Source organism: Pipistrellus kuhlii, unplaced genomic scaffold, assembly GCF_014108245.1.
Source record: "Pipistrellus kuhlii isolate mPipKuh1 unplaced genomic scaffold, mPipKuh1.p scaffold_m20_p_2, whole genome shotgun sequence".
Taxonomy (NCBI): Eukaryota; Metazoa; Chordata; class Mammalia; order Chiroptera; family Vespertilionidae; genus Pipistrellus; species Pipistrellus kuhlii.
The window spans coordinates 98,932,368-98,948,904 of record NW_023425515.1 but is presented as its reverse complement, the minus strand read 5'-3'; positions in this window follow the sequence as shown (position 1 = coordinate 98,948,904).

The following is a 16,537-nucleotide window of genomic DNA, read 5'->3' as shown; positions in this document are numbered from 1 at the left end:
CCAGTATGGTATTTTTAAAGGTGTTCTGAATGAAAGAAAGAAGAAAAGTGGTAGAAATATTGACAAGAGAAATGCAATTGAAAGCAATTCTATGCTTTATAAAGATATCTTTGATTTCATTTCAGAAATCGGGAGGCAGGGGCATTGTTGCCCATGACATTCTCTCTCCACTCTGCCTTGGAAGAGGTAACTGGGATTAAATGTGTTTGTTTTTATTAAAAGTGATTAAACATTTTCTAAAAACCATAATAAAAAATCACTGTAATGCAAATCAATAAGGCTGAACACACTGTAGGAAATAGAAGTAATGGAATTGTATTTGATCTTCCAATATCTTAGGATTACCTTAGACATATGTTTGTGCAGGCAAATCATTACATTTAAATCAATGCATCATACCAGAATTAAATAAGACCATTAATTTAGCATATATATTGTTTTACCTATTTTTTAATCCAGAAATGTTAATGGTTATAATTCATTTATTTATTTATTTATTCATCAAGCATTTGATAAATAAGTAAGTTCATCAAAACCAAATGGGAAAATTCCATAAACTTTTCAAATAGGTCATAACATCCTAAGAGGTTAGACAGGACAAATATATGCCTGACAGATCTCAGAGGGATGAAGGAAAGATGGAAAGAGATCAACCAGAGAATATAGTATATGCATATATTCATAACACATGGACACAGACAATATGTGGGGAGGGGCAGAGGTAGAGTGGAGGGGGGCAAAGGGTGGGAAGAATGGGGAAAAGCTGTAATAGAGTCAAAAATTATATATATACTAGAGGCCCATTACACGAAATTCATGCACAGGGGTGGAGATATCCCTCCGCCCAGCCTGCACCCTTTCCAATCTAGAACCCCTTGAGGGATGAACAACTGTCTATTTAGGCCAGATCCCACCAGGACTGCTGGCTCCCAATTCCTTACCTGACTGCCTGATTGCTCCTAACCATTTCTGCCTACCAGCCTGATCACCCCTTAATTATTCCCTGGCAGCCTGATTGATGCCTACCTAGTCCCCTGTCAGCCTGATTGCCTCTAACTGCCCTCCCTTGCAGGCCTGGTCACCCCAAACTGCCCTCCCCTACAGGCCTGTTCCCAACCAACTGCCCTCCCCTGCAGGCTTTGGCCCTCCCAACTATCTTCCCCTGCTGGACGGTCACCCCAACTGCCCTCTCTTGTGGGCTGGTCCCTCCCAACTGCCCTCCCCTGCTGGCCTGATTACCCACAACTGCCCTCCCCTGCTAGCCATCTTGTGATGGTCATCTTGTGTCCACATGGGGGCAGCCATCTTGTATGTTGGAGTGATGGTCAATTTGCATACTACCTCTTTACTATATAAGATAGATATAGATGTAGACATAGACATAGACATAGACATAGACATAGACATAGACATAGAATAGACATAAACATAGACATAGACATAGACATAGACATAGATATAGATATAGATATAGATATAGATATACTAATATATAAAAATCCTGGGTCATAATGACCAGTAGTGACTGGATGCTGACTAACTGGAAGTCAGTGCTGGCCCTGCCCCCAAACAAGAAGTAAGGGGCAATAAGGCAGGCAGAGGGAATTAAAAAATCTGATGAACAAGATTAACTGTTGAATATAATATAATCAGAGGTATGGAAAGGGAGTAGACTGACAATTCTCCGGGAAAAGGAGAGTGGAGTGTGTGGGAGGAGACTGAACATAAACTGTGCACCTATGGATGAGGACAATGGGAGGTGGGGAAAGGGCAGAGGGTAGGGTGGGAACCTGGTGGAGGGGAGCAATGGAGGGGGGGAAAAAGAGAACATTTGTAATAATATGAACAATAAAGATTTATTTAAAAGATAATTTTAAAATTTTTTAAAAAGTAGGAATAGAGGGACCATAATTCAACATAATAAAAACCACATATGCCCAGTTGGCATGGCTCAGTGTTTGAGAATCAACCTGTGTACCAGAGGTCACAGTTCAATTCCTGGTCAGGGCATGTTCCTGGGTTGTGAGTTCCATCCCTAGTGTGGGGCATGCAGGAGGCAGCTGATCAATAATTTTCTCTCATCATTGATATTTCTATTTCTTTCCTCCTTCCTCTCTGAAATTAATAAAAATATATTTTAAAAAATAATAAAAATAAATAAATAAAGGCCATATTATATTAAAAATCTACAGCAAACATCATACTTAATGGGCAAAAACTAAAATTGTTTTTCTTAAAATCAAGAACTAGACAGGGATTTCCATTTTCACCACTCTTATTCAGTATAGTACTGGAAATCCTAGCTATTGCAATCATACAAGAGGAATAAATAAAAGGCAATCAAATTGGAAAGAAGGAAGTAAGGCTGTCATTATTCACAGATGGCATGATGTTGTATATAGAAAACCCTAAAAACTACTAGAATCTAATAAATGAATTCATCAAAGTAGTAGGACACAAAATCAATATGCCAATAATAAAATATCAGAAAAATAAACTAAGAAAACAATTTTATTTACTATTAGAACAATAACAAAACAAAATAAGGTGCTTAGGAATACACGTAATTGAGGTAAAAGACCTGTATTCAGAAAACTATAGGATGTTGAAGAAATAAATAAAAGAAAATACAAACAAGTGGAAGCATATACATGTACATGGATTCAACGAATTAGCATAATATAAATGTCCATATTTCCCAAAGCAATCTACATATTCAGTGCAATTTCTATTAAAATACCAGTGGCATATTTCATAGACCTACAACAAATATTCTAAAAATGTACATGGAAGCAAAACAGACCCCAAATAGCCTCAGCAATCTTGAGAAAAAAGAACAAAGTTGTAGTTTTCACAATGCCAGATATCAAACTATAATACAAAGCTACTGTAAACAAAACAGCCTGGTATCAGCACAGGAACAAGCACACAGATCACTAGAACAGAGCAGAGACCCCATAAATCAGCCCACGTCAATATGATCAATTAATAATTGACAAGGAGGCAAGAGCATACAATTAAAGAAGATAGTCTCAATCATAAATGGTGATGAAAAAATTGGACAAGCACTTGCAAAAAAGGAAAGAAAGAAAAAAAAAACCACACTAGACTACCAAATTACACCATACACAAGAATAAATTCAAAATGGATAAAAGACTTAAATGTAAGTCACAAAACCATAAAAATGCTAGAAAAAATATAGGTAATGAAATCTTAGACATCTTGCATAGCAATATTTTTATCTATATATCTTCTCAGGCAAAGGAAACAAAGAAAAAATAAACAAGTGAGATTACATCAAACTAAAAAGATTTTTCTCAGCAAAACAAACAATTAACAAAATGAAAAAGGAACTCACTGTATGGGAGAATGTATTTGCCAATGATATATCTGATAAGGGGTTAATTTCCAAAATAAATAAAGAACTCATAGAACTCAACACCAGGAAAACAATCCAATAACAAAATGGGTAAGGGGCCTGAATAAACAATTCTCTAAAAAAAAAAATAAAGATGGATAATAGACATACAAAAAATGCTCAATGTCCCTAATCATCAGAGAGATGAAAGTAAAAACTACATTGAGGTATCACGTCACACTTGCAAGAATGGCTACCATCAATAAACCAACAACAACAAGTGTCTGTGAGGATACTGAATAAAGGGAGTCCTCATGCATTTTGTGTAGAAATACAGACTGGTGCATCCACTGTGGTAAAGAGTATGGAGTTGCCTCAAAAAATTAAAAATGGAAGAGAGATCCAAGATGGCAGTGTAGCTAAACACCTAAACTGCTGCCTTGCACAACAATTTTAAAACTACAACTAAAAGACAAAACATCTGTCACCCAGAACCAAGGGAAAGCTGGCTGAGTGATAGTTCTACAACTAGAAGGAAAGAGAAGAGCATTTAGGGCACAAACGCTGAAAAGCGGAGGCTGAGGTAACAGTGCACGCAATCCTGGCTGGTTGCAGGCATTGCTTTCTTCAACCAGAAGGGAGACAAGCTTCCGATTTCTCTGAAATCCAGTTTCTGGGGAGATGCGGGGGACCCAAACTTCTATGGGGAGAAGTTGGACTGTCTGCCATCGGGTCAGAAAGTGAGGGTGGCTTGCTTTCAGCGCTGCATAGGAATTATTGCTTGCTGCACTGGGATGTGGGGCACGGGGACATGGTTGGAAGCGCGGCAACAGCAGGCTGATAGCCATCGCTGTTTTCCATGCCCTAGCCCTGTGACACCCTGAGATCCCACCCCACACAACCTACAAGCTCACCCAAGCACCATTCATAGGCTTTTGCTTATGAATGGCCTCCCCTATTGCAGCTTAACCTAGCAAACTTGCAAACAGGTTCAGACAGCTCCAAAGCCTCCAAGCTCCAAGCAGAAAGGAGAGGACTGTGGTTCTTGCTGTAGTGGCAGGAAATATTCAATGTGATGAATAGCAAGAACCTCAAACAGTGGCTGACCCTGCACCCCATTGGAGATCCAGAAGCCAGTGTACCTAATGGTCAGTGTGAGACACCATATTTCAACTCCTCACATCTATAAGTGACACATTCAGGAGGCAGATTCAGTGAACACCAAAGCCCCACTGAAACAAGGCCTGCACTATAAGCGTGTATCCAGCCCAGCAGTTCTTCCATTATAAACACAGTGGGTCCTCACAGCCAGTTGGCCTGGAGATCAATTACTCCCAGTGTACCAATAGCAATCAAGGCTTAACTACACCAAGACTTTGCACTCAGCCCATAAAGGGGTGTGCCAAGAGTGTCCACCTCAGGTGATTAGGGAGGCTGAGCTCCTGGCCCCTATAGGTCATCTACCGCACAAACCCACTCCATCAACACAGGGAAGCAGCCAAAATGCACAGACAAAGAAACATGTCATGAATGAAAGTAATGGAGGAAAGCAAACTACCAGATGGCACAGAGTTCAAAACCATATTTATAAAGTTACTCAAGAGTCTTCTGAAAACCACTGAGAAACTTGAAGAACTTGAAGAGACCTTCAAAGACCTTACTGAGAATGCCAAACAAATAAAAATAAAAATGGAAAAGGACCAGTCAGAAATTAAGCATACACTGTCTAAAATAAAGAATATACAGAAACTCAACTTTAGATCAATGTACCTCAAGAATCAAACCAAAGATCTGAAATATGAGGAAACATAAAACACCCAACTAGGAAAACAAAAAGAAAAAAGAATCCAAAAATATGAAGATAATGTAAGGAGCCTCTGGGACAACTTTAAGCATACCAACATCCAAATTTTTTGGGTGCCAGAAGAAGAGAGAGAACAAAATATTGAAAACCTATTAGAAGAAATAATGACAGAAAACTTTTCCTACCTGGTGAAAGAAATAGACTTACAAGTTCATGAAGCACACAGAACCCCAAACAAGAGGAATCCAAAGAGGACCACAGCAAGACACATCATAATTAAAATGCCAAGGGCAAAAGACAAAGAGAGAATCTTGAAAGCTGCAAGAGAAAAACAGTTAATTACCTACAAGTGAGTACCCATACGACTGTCAGCTGATTTCTCAACAGAAACTATGAGGCCAGAAGGGAGTGGCAGGAAATATTCAATATGATGAATAGCAAGAACCTACAACCAAGAATACTCTATCCAACAAAGCTATCATTCAGAATTGAAGGTCATATAAAGAACTTCACATACAAGAAAAAGCTAAAATAGTTCATCACCACCAAACCAGGATTACATGAAATGCTGAAAGGTATTCTTTAAGAAAAGAAGAAATAGGTAAAGATAAAAATTATTAACAACAAAAGGGCATCAAAAACATACCTACCAACAAGTGAATCTAAAAATCAAATGAATAAAAAATCTGAAGAACAGAAAGAAAAAAAAATAGTAAAAATGGAATTGGGTTTTGACCCAGCAATCCCACTTCTGGGAATATATCCTAAGTATCCCGAAACACCAATCAGAAAGGATGTATGTACCCTTGTGTTCATGACAGTGTTATTTACAACTAGAGGTCCGGTGCACAAAATTTGTGCACGGTGAGGGGGGTCCCTCAGTCCAACCTGCACCCTCTCCAATCTGGAACCCCTTGAGGTATGTACAACTGCTTGTTTAGGCCTGATCTCAGTAGGGTCGGGTCTAAACGGACAGTTGGACATCCCTCTCACAATCCAGGACTGCTGGCTCCCAACTGCTAGCCTGCCTGCCTTCCTGATTGCCCCTAACTTCTTCTGTCAGCCTCATCACTCCCTAAGCACTCCCTTGCCAGCCTGATTGATGTCTAACTGCTCCCCTGCCTGCCTGTTTGCCCCTAACTGCCCTCCCCTGCAATCCTAATCACCCCTAACTTCCTTACCTGAAGGCCTGGTCCCCTCCCAACTACTCCTCCCTGCAGGCCTGGTCCCCCAAGTGCTATCCCCTGCAGGCCTGAGTCCCCCACAACTGCCCTTCCTTGCAGGCCTGGTTGCCCCCATCTTCCTTCCTCTGCTGGCCTGGTCACCCCTAACTGCCCTCCCCTGCTGGCCTGATCACTCACAACTGCTCTCCCCTGCTGACCATCTTGTGGTGGCCATCTGTGTCCACATGGGGGCAGCCATCTTTGACTACATGGGGAAAGCCATCTTGTGTGTTGGAATGATGTTCAATTTGCATATCACTTATTCATTAGATATGATAGAGGCCTGGTGCACTGGTGAGAGCCGGCTGGTTTTCCCTGAAGGATGTCCGGATTAGGGTGTGGGTTCCCTTGGGGTATGGGGTGGCCTGAGCAAAAGGCCTGTAGTGGTTTGCAGGCCAGCCATGACCCCCGGTGACCCAAGCGGAGGCCCTGGTATCTGGGATTTATTTATCTTCTATAATTGAAGCTTTGTAGGCTTGAGTAGAGGAAGCTTGGCTTCCTCTATCACTGCAGGCAACTCAAACCTCCTGCTCTCTCCAGCTCCATGGCTGCTGCCATTTTTGTTTGAGATTTATTTATCTTCTATAATTGATACTTTGTATCCCTGAGTGGAGGCCAGGGCTGGCCAGAGTGTGCTGAAAGCTTGTCTTCCTCCATTACTGGGGAAAGCCAAGTCTCCTGCTTTCTCCATGACCAGAGCCATCTTGGTTGAGTTAATTTGCATACTTGCTCCTGATTGGCTGGTGAACATGGCTTTGTGGTTGTAGTGGAGGTAGGGTCAATTTGCATATTACTCTTTTATTATATAGGATGGCCAAGATGTGGAAACAGCCCAAGTGCCCATCAGTAGATGAAAGGATAAAAAAAGCTGTGGTACATTTATATCATATTATAGAATACCATGTGGCAGTAATAAAGAAGTATCTCTTACCCTTTGTGACAGCATGGAGGGACCTGGAGAGTATTATGCTAGGTGAAATACACCAGTCAGACAAAGTCAAATACCATATGATCTCACTTATATGTGGAATCTAATGAACAAAATAAACTGACAAAATAGAGCCAGAGGCATAGATGCATGGAACAGTTTGACAAAAGTCAGAGGGGAGAGGGTGGAGAGGAGTGGATAAAAGGAGAAGAGAGTAGCCAAAAGAACATATATACATTAGAGGCCCAGTTCACAAAGTTTGTGCATGGGAGGGGTTGTCCCTCAGCCCAGCCTGAACCCTCTCCAATATGGGACCCCTTGGTGTATGTCCAACTGCCTGTTTAGGCCCAAACCCGAACTAGCAGTCAGAATCCCTCTCGCAATCTGGGATTGCTGGCTCCTAACCACTCACCTGCATGCTTGCCTGATTGCCTTAACCCCTCTGCATTCCAGCCTGATCACTCCCATTACCCTCCCCTGCTGGCCTGATTGACACCTAACTGCTCCCCTGCTGGCCTGATCACCTACCCTCACCTGCTGGCCTGGTCATCCGCAACTACCCTACCCTGCAGGCCTGGTTGCCCCCAACTGCCATCCCCTGCAGGCCTGATTCCCCCCAACTGTCCTTCCCTGCAGGCCTGGTCACCCCCAACTGCTCTCCCCTACTGTCCATATTGTGACAACATGGGGGCGGCCATCTTGTGAAGGTATAAGGGTTAATCTGAATATTACTTATTTATTGTATAGAATAGCCCATAGGCACAGACAAGAGAGTGGTTAAGACCAATGGAGGGGTGGTTGGGGGATGGGTGTAGGTGAGCAAGGAAAGAGGGGAATGGGAGACATATATAATAGTCTCAACAATTAAAAAAAAAAAAAAAAGAGGCAAGCTTAGAGTGGCAAAACTCAACTCAATTTTCATAAGAAGCATCAAATGGAATGGCAAGACCCTAGAGCGGGGAAGTTCTGGTCCAGCCTCTTCCATTAACAGAGCTGTGCTTTTGGGTGCCATTGGTAAAAAAAAAAAAAAAAAAAAGGAATAGACAGAGCTGTTGGTTTCTTGACATCTGGAGAATCCTCAGATCCTTTAGAGACCTGGATAGACTACCAATGGGGAACTAGGTGGCAGCTTCTGCTCCCTTTCCAGTCTAGTAGGCAGAGCTGGAAATTAGTTTGCTGCCTTGTGAATCAAGGGAGTGTCCACCTCCTTTCTTCAGAACCCAGGTAATGTGCATAAAATATAAACCATTGTGACAGATATCTGTGCCAGTTACTAAAGGAAGAGATATTTAGGTCACAACCTTTGGAAATTTTCATTTTGACTTTATCTTACTAGACTCAACAAATAAATTTTGAATTAAAAAAATCCAACCTTGCATTTTAAGGTAAATGTCTTAATAAACAGATCAGTTCAAATAATTGATGTGTGATTTGGTCATTATGGTTCTAAAGGAAAGGACAAATGCCTGCACTTCTCCTTATAACAAAATATCAATGTGGATTTTACATTCCTGGGTCTGGGATCAATTCAGTCTCCTGTGATAGGTGTTACTATAAAGCTTTGACATGCTTGTTTGTATGTGTCATATTTTTTTTAATATGCCAACCAATAAATAATTCTACTGTGCAACTTTTAAAAAAGCCATGAAAAGTTAAGTAAACAGCAAAATAAAGGTTTTCACATTTCTTCATTTATTTATTTATTTTATTTTTATTTTTTGGTCATGAAACAGGGACAATGGCTCAGGCTCTCCACCTAGTGGAATCGTTGAGGTGATAACTCTTGTAAAACAAGAAACTTGGGTATGGAGCCATCAAGTCAGAATAATACTTTTTCTTTTTTTTTTTTTTTCTACACAGAATCTTTTTCTTGAGAGTTTAATATAGTAATTCAATGTTTCTTCTTTTTAACTGGGAGGGTTTCCTAGGTTATGATTAAGAGATCTTTATCTACTAAGATCTCTGATCCTTGAAAACCATCTTTTGAAATATTATAGGTATTAGGTCTAGTGATAATTAATGTCGTTTTCTAATGCTTTTTTTTTTTTTAAATCGAATTTACTTAAACAATACAACAAAATTTAATCAACAATATAGTTGCCGTTGTTTTCTACTACTTGTGCCCAACGCTCAGGAAGCATTTTAATCCCTCTGTTGTAAAATTCTTTGTGATTTTGATGCAAAAAATTCGGTCAATGCATTTTTGAGGCATTCTTCATTATTAAATTTTTTTCCAAGAAGAAAGTTTTGCAAAGAACGAAACAAATGGTAATCGGAAGGGGCAATATCAGGAGAATATGCAGGTTGAGGGAGAACTTCCCATTCCAACTGGCGCAGTTTTTCAGCAGTGATTCTTGCAGTATGCGGTCGTGCGTTATCGTGGTGAAGAATTAGGCCCTTCCGATTAATCAGCACGGGTTCTTTTTCTCTTAAAGTTTGGGCTAACCTTTCCAAGTGGGCACTATACACTGCACTTGTAATGGTTTGGTTAGATGGTAAAAGTTCATAATGAAGAATTCCTTTAAAATTCCACCAAACACACAACATCACTTTTTTCGCATGCAAGTCAGGTTTTGGCGTGGGCTGCGGAGCCTCATTTTTGTCCAACCATTGAGGCCGCCTTTTCAAATTAACATACAGTACCCATTCTTCACCTCCGGTAACAATTTTCTCTAAAAACGGCAAACGGTTTTGACAAGAGAGGAGCGAACTGCAAATTGTGACTCTTTGATTACGGTTGTTGTCGGTCAACTCATGAGGAACCCATTTTCCAAACTTTTGGACTTTGCCAAGTGCATGCAATTGATTGGAAATTGTTTTCTGTGAACAATTTAAAGTTGTCGCAAGCTCTTGTTGGGTAATTTGAGGATTTTGCACCAAAAGAGCTTGAAGAGCTTCTTGATCAAAATTGGACACACGGCCTAGACCACTCTTGTCATCTAACGAAAAATTTCCCTCGCGAAATTTCTCAAACCAATGCTGGCATTTTCTGGCGCTAACTGCATCTTGACCAAGAACACTACAGATGTTTTTTGCAGCCTCACTTGCTTTTCTTCCTAATTGGAACTCATAAAGCATGCAGTGCCGAATATGCTCTTCATCCGCCATCTTCTTAGCCCTAGTTTTGCAACAAAAACCAAACCAAACACAAACTTTTTCAAACAAAACTTGTTTATTGAACTTCACACGTTCTGTAGATACCACGTGTTTGAAGGTTATGTCAATACAAGTCAACGCCAAGCAAGATTTTAAACGAATGTTTAAAAACGACATTAATTATTACTATACCAGATAAGATACAGGGGTTCTTTCTCCTTACCTTTGCTAAGCTCATATTGGAGAACTTTAAGCCACTTGACAGGGAAGAGGAAGGGGAAAATATTATTATTCCAAAAAGGCCATTTTTACTGTAATTATTAATTCTGATCCAAAATTTGGTGGAGAATTCTGCTCCTAGTAACAGGTGATGTGAGTGCTCTGAGATAGATTAAAGAGACAGAATAAATCCTGGGGCTCCATCCACTTCTCAGGGTAGACACAAACTATTTCTGCACAGCTCACTGTAGAAAGTTCAATGATTGCATGTCATTGTCCAGATAGACCATTCCTGATCCTTTCCCCATGGAAACTAAAACATGGAGCACTTCGCATTTCCACAAGCAGTGCTGTTGCCCTCAGAGCAGTTTCTAGAAATTTTCAGGTGCATGATTCTTCCTCATGTGTCACCCCAACAATCTGAAAAGGCCAATTCTCCTTATTGTATCTGGTATTTTATTTCAAGTATCTGAGTCTATCACCAAGGATCACAGAGTCTATCACACTGTCCATATGCTGCCTAGAAGAAGTGGGACATTTGGGGTTCAGTAGAAATCTACAGTAATAACAGAAAAGTATGCAAATTGACCATACCTCCATAACGACCACCAGCCAATCAGGAGTGAGTAGGCAAATTAACCCAACAAAGTTGGCAAGTTAATTCACATATGCAGGCACTGAGTGGCCAGGTGGGGCAGGACACCTGCTATGAGGGAAAGGGCAGGGGGCGGGGGTGGAGGGAGTTACAGGAGTGGTGCTCTGGCTGGAGTGGAGAAGACTGAAGGTTTTGGCCAGAGCAAAGGCCTGAGTCCCGGGTGCTGAAGGAAAACCAGTGCTGGCAGCCAGGGGAAGGAAGACCTATTGCACAAATCTTTTTTCAACAGGCCTCTAGTCTTATTATAATTATGCTGCTCAATAGCCTGGGTGTTTATTCATGATTAGCACATCAGATTTGGTAAATAAATACTTATCAAATTGAATTAAATATAATTTAATTTATTTAACAATTGTTCTTTACAAGTAAAAAAAAAAAAACAACTGTCAGTGCTAAAGTGCTTTCTATGATAGGTAAAAATCAGTGCTCCGTAGTCCTCTGAGCTCTATGCAGCCAAATTCAATATCATTTTCATGTCAGATTTGAATTTTTATTTAGAATGTATGGTGGAATATTTGCATTACTAGTTCCACTTTCTCACCCTTCCATCCAATGGCCATGTAACCTTGGATAGCCCTCTCTCTCTGCCATGAGACTTGTTGGCCCACTTGCACATTTCTGTTTGCTCACACGCTTCTGTCATCACCATGAAAACATGTCCAGGTAGGTCTGCCAGAAGAAGAGAGGCAGGTGAATATCAAACATGTGACCAAGACCAAATGATACAAGAACCAAACAGCAGACCAAAGCTGGCTTGCAGACTGGAGCTGTCATTTCCTTCTGATGGAGGAAGAGGGCTACCACACAGAATTGTCACACATTTAAAACTAGTGTGGTAATTTCTTTAACCACTAATAAACTGCAAATTGATAATTTCTACAACTAGGTCTAGGTGTGTTTTTTAAAGCTATAAATGGAGGGGTGGACTGGAAAAGTCCCAAAGCTCCTTCCACATGTCCTATTTATTATTATTTCAATATACTGATTGATTTCTTTGTAAAACAATCCTTCAAAAGATTGGCAGGAGGCACATCCTTGATTGGATCTCTAGACATTTCTTCAGGGGACAGAGTGAAGGAACTGAAGTTTGTCTAGAATAGCATGGCCAAACATCATACATGTTACTCATACCAGGGTATCAGGGCTGGACAACAAGAGCTTTTAATTGTGAAGAAAAATTGTTGACATTACCTATGTGCAATTTCCCAAACTGAGGTATTTACTTCTTCCCCACCATATAAACACGTGAGATGGCACTGTCTTTCAAAAGATTTGGCTACTGAAACAGAATGTGTGTGTGTGTGTGTGTGTGTGTGTGTGTGTGTGTGAGAGAGAGAGAGAGAGAGAGAGAGAGAGAGAGAGAGAGAGAGAGAATAAATTAACTTCAAGGGCTACATTAAATGCCTATTGTGTTTTAGGGAAGGAAGGATCATTTTGTGGGCAAATGTCTCATTAAACTCATGAGATGACCAGGGACTTATCTCATTCTTGGATACCTGCAGCATTCCTGCCCATTGGGATGAACATTGTAACCCTCGACAAAGATGTTCTATTTTTTCTATTCTTTTGAAGTAGAGAATTTTTGGCCAGTCTTGTTTTTATAGAGGACAAAAGGTTTAAAATTTCTTCAAGTAAGTACGCATCTTTTTCCATGTTTACAGTAAGGTTTTTAAAATGTCAATGAGTTTTTAAAATATAACAGCCTATTTCCTTAATGAAATGACCATTTATATATCTAGTTTCCTAATCTTTATTACTTCATGCATTTCTATAATCTAACTAGTGATTATAGAAATCAGTGCACGGATTCATGCACGTTGAAAGGAAATTAATTAGAAGATGGTTGGTGAGATCGGACTGGGCAAGATGGGCCAGAGGCACCCTGGAGTCAACCTCCTGCAGTCCCTCTCTGGCTGGCCACACCTAAGGTGGTGCCTTGGCTCAAAGAGCTTCTGTGAAGTGAGCGGGTTCCCTCTGGTGGCAGGTGGGGTCCCTCAGCCTGGCCTGCAGGGATCAGGCCAAAACCTGCTCTTCAACATCCCCTAAGGTAGGGGTGTCGAACTCAATCAGAGAAGGGGCCAAAATCTAAAATCCAGCCTAAATCGCGGGCCGAATGGTTTACTGAACAGTCATAAACTGTCATTGTGATGGAAACGCAGCGGAGTGCAGTGATGACAGCGTGGTGCAGGCCACATTGCAAGGCCTGGCGGGATGGATTTGGCCCGCGGGCCTTGTGTTTGACACATGTGCCCTAAGGGGTCCAGGAGTGTGAGAGGGCACTCTGCAAAGTTGCTGTCATACAGGGTGTGGAATGCAAATGCAAGTGTGCTGTAAATTAGATTTGGGCTTGATAGTGCCCCAGCAACAACAGAACCCACAGCCGAAGGTGGAATTGCGTGGCCCTGCAAAAAATCTGGTTTCTGGGTGTGTCACTGCAGCTCCTCAGCTCCAGCATTGAGCATTTGCCCCCTGGTGGTCAGTGTATTTCATAGCTACTAGTCAGATGAACACTTAGCATATTAGCCTTTTATTAGTATATATTGTAGATCATTACAAAGGGGGGGACCCAATGATATAGGATTAACTATGCAGAGAGTAAATCTTTCCAGTATTTCCCTTTCTAAGAATTTTTAAATGGTTAAAAACATTATCTTGAAGAGAGCTTAGATGGATTCTAATGTTTGTTCTGTTTGTTGCAAAGATTGTACCAGGTAGTTAAAGGTAAATAGACATTAGCTATAGAGATACTGTCCACATCATCTGCTTGCCTATAGCTGAATTTTTTCATCTTTCTTAACATGTCCTTTTCCCTTACTCTTCCCACCACCACCTCGTCTTGCTTTCATTTAACACTCCCAGATTCCAGGGCTCCTATCTCTTAATGCCTTTTAGTCAGGAGAAAAATCAGATGAATAATTCTCTTGGAAGCAGATAAAGGATTCCCCTGGACATGTGACTTAGAAATAGACTCTACCTACAAAGTATTGCACTCAGACGAGATGTATTTCCTCTAAACATCAGTGGAGTGCTTTCGGATACAAAAAGATTGTTTTAGGTGAAAAACATTACCATACACACAAATGCTATATAGTTTGGCCTCTGAGGTGTGCAATGCTATGCACATGAGAGGTGCTTTGAAAGTAGTTGTTGAATGAATGGCATGGCATATTAGTGCTCTCTGAATGTCTTCCTTCAGCAAACTGTGAGTGCTAATGAAGGGAAATTGGATTTCTTGGTAAAGTTTCCAGTTCCAACATATTAATACTATTTTAGTTGAAACAAAATCAGAATCAAGAGGCAGGATTAAAGGATAAATTAAAGGATGATGGAGGAAAAAATAAACAGATTCTGACCTCAGTGCAACAGTTAGTATAGATGTTTGTATTTGATCATTTTGAGAAAATTTTTCATTATAATATGAAGAGTTAAAAAATAGCAAGATCTTTAGTCTGTTAGAAAGGCTAAGTAGCCCAGCTCAGTGATTAAATGATCATGTATCTTCTTGGTTCCCTATCTGCTATGTCTGTGATTCTGACTGAATCCTTTAACTAAAGCCTTGATCTCCTCAATTGTGACGTAGGAAGAAACAACATGGTCGAGTGATCAGATTAGAGAACATGCATGTAAAATTTCTGACAACTGGCATCCTGAACAATAAGTATTGTTACTACTAATCATTGACGATGACACAAGGAACTGCCATGGCAAATGAAAATAAAATTGTGTTATCTAATCTTAAAATATGGGAGTGTTTTTTTATTTCTTACTATAGCCTGAACTTTCTTTGGACTCAGTCCTGCATCATGCTATTTCTCCACCAGAGACCAAAACTGTTATTCATCTGCTCAGTGGATTCACCCACTTTTTCCCCACATTTTCAAATACAGTATTAATAACAAAAATTATGTGAAAAATAGGTAGTTACAAAAATCTCTTCATAAACAATAACAAACTGGAAAAACATTTGCAACTCATAGCACAATAGACTAATCTCATTGATGTATAAAGAACTCCTACAACTCAATAAGAAAAAATCAAAACAGACAAAAGATGTAAAGGTCATTCATGAAAAGAAAATATAAATAGCTGTTAAACAATTTTAAAGATTCTCAGCCTTACAAAAAGAAAAATGTATTAAAAACTGAAAGTATTTTTACCTATCAAAATGGCAAAGAAAATTTGCAGAAGGGAAGATGCCTCTCTTGTCATGTTCTACATGGAGACTTGATTCCAAACACATGTTGTATTATCTTCCAGCTAAGGCAGCTATAACACAATATCATACAATGGTGGCCTTTAAATAATATACATTTGTTTCTTATAATTCTTAAGACTAGGAAGTCCAAGATCAAGATACCATCAGATTTTGTTCCTGGTGAGAGCTCTCATCCTGGCTTGTAGACTATTGCTTTCTCACTGTGTCCCTACATAGTGGGAAGGAAAGAGAGCTCAGCTTTGGTCTCTCTTCCTCTTCCAAAAAGGACACTAATCCCATCATGGGGACTTCACCTTCATGACTTCATCTAAATTTAATTACCTCCAAAGGCCTCACTCCAAGCACCATCACACTGTGAATAGGGCTTCATATTAATTTGGGAGGGGGGTACATATAAATTTAGTCCATAGCAACATAATTCAAAGAAGCCATGAGATTTCACAAGACTGAGATTTAATGCATCTTAAAGACATCTCCCAGGAGTATGGAGAGGAGTGTTCTCTAAACAGAACCAACACTCATTGAATGTCAACATTGTTAAGATGGAGTTATTCTTTGTGATATTTATTTTCTTTTCATGACATTTTGAGTTGGATTCTAATTCAATTGCATATAGTTATTGGTCTGTACCAAAGAAGAGCAATGATTGAGTAACTAGATTGAATCAAACTTGCTGAGTAACTAGATTGAATCAAACTTGCCTTTCCTGACCTTACTAGTCATAACAAACTGGAAAAATATTTGCAACTCATAGCACAGTACACACAGAGAGACATCCTTCATTTGCCAAGAGTAAGTGCCATGGGGGAAAGGCTGAGAGCTGAAGTTCAAGGATAGCTAAAGATACTGAGTGGAAGTTTATTTTCTACATTGAACTGTTTCATTTTAGCCTAACTTGTAACTGAAACCCCAGTTAAACTTCCTAATTATAACTAGGAGATTTATGGACATTGGGGTGGACTCAAGTAATAAGACATTATTATTTACTTCCTCCTCCTGTTGCTATACTGTCATGTTTTTTGCTGTGAAAGTAGGTG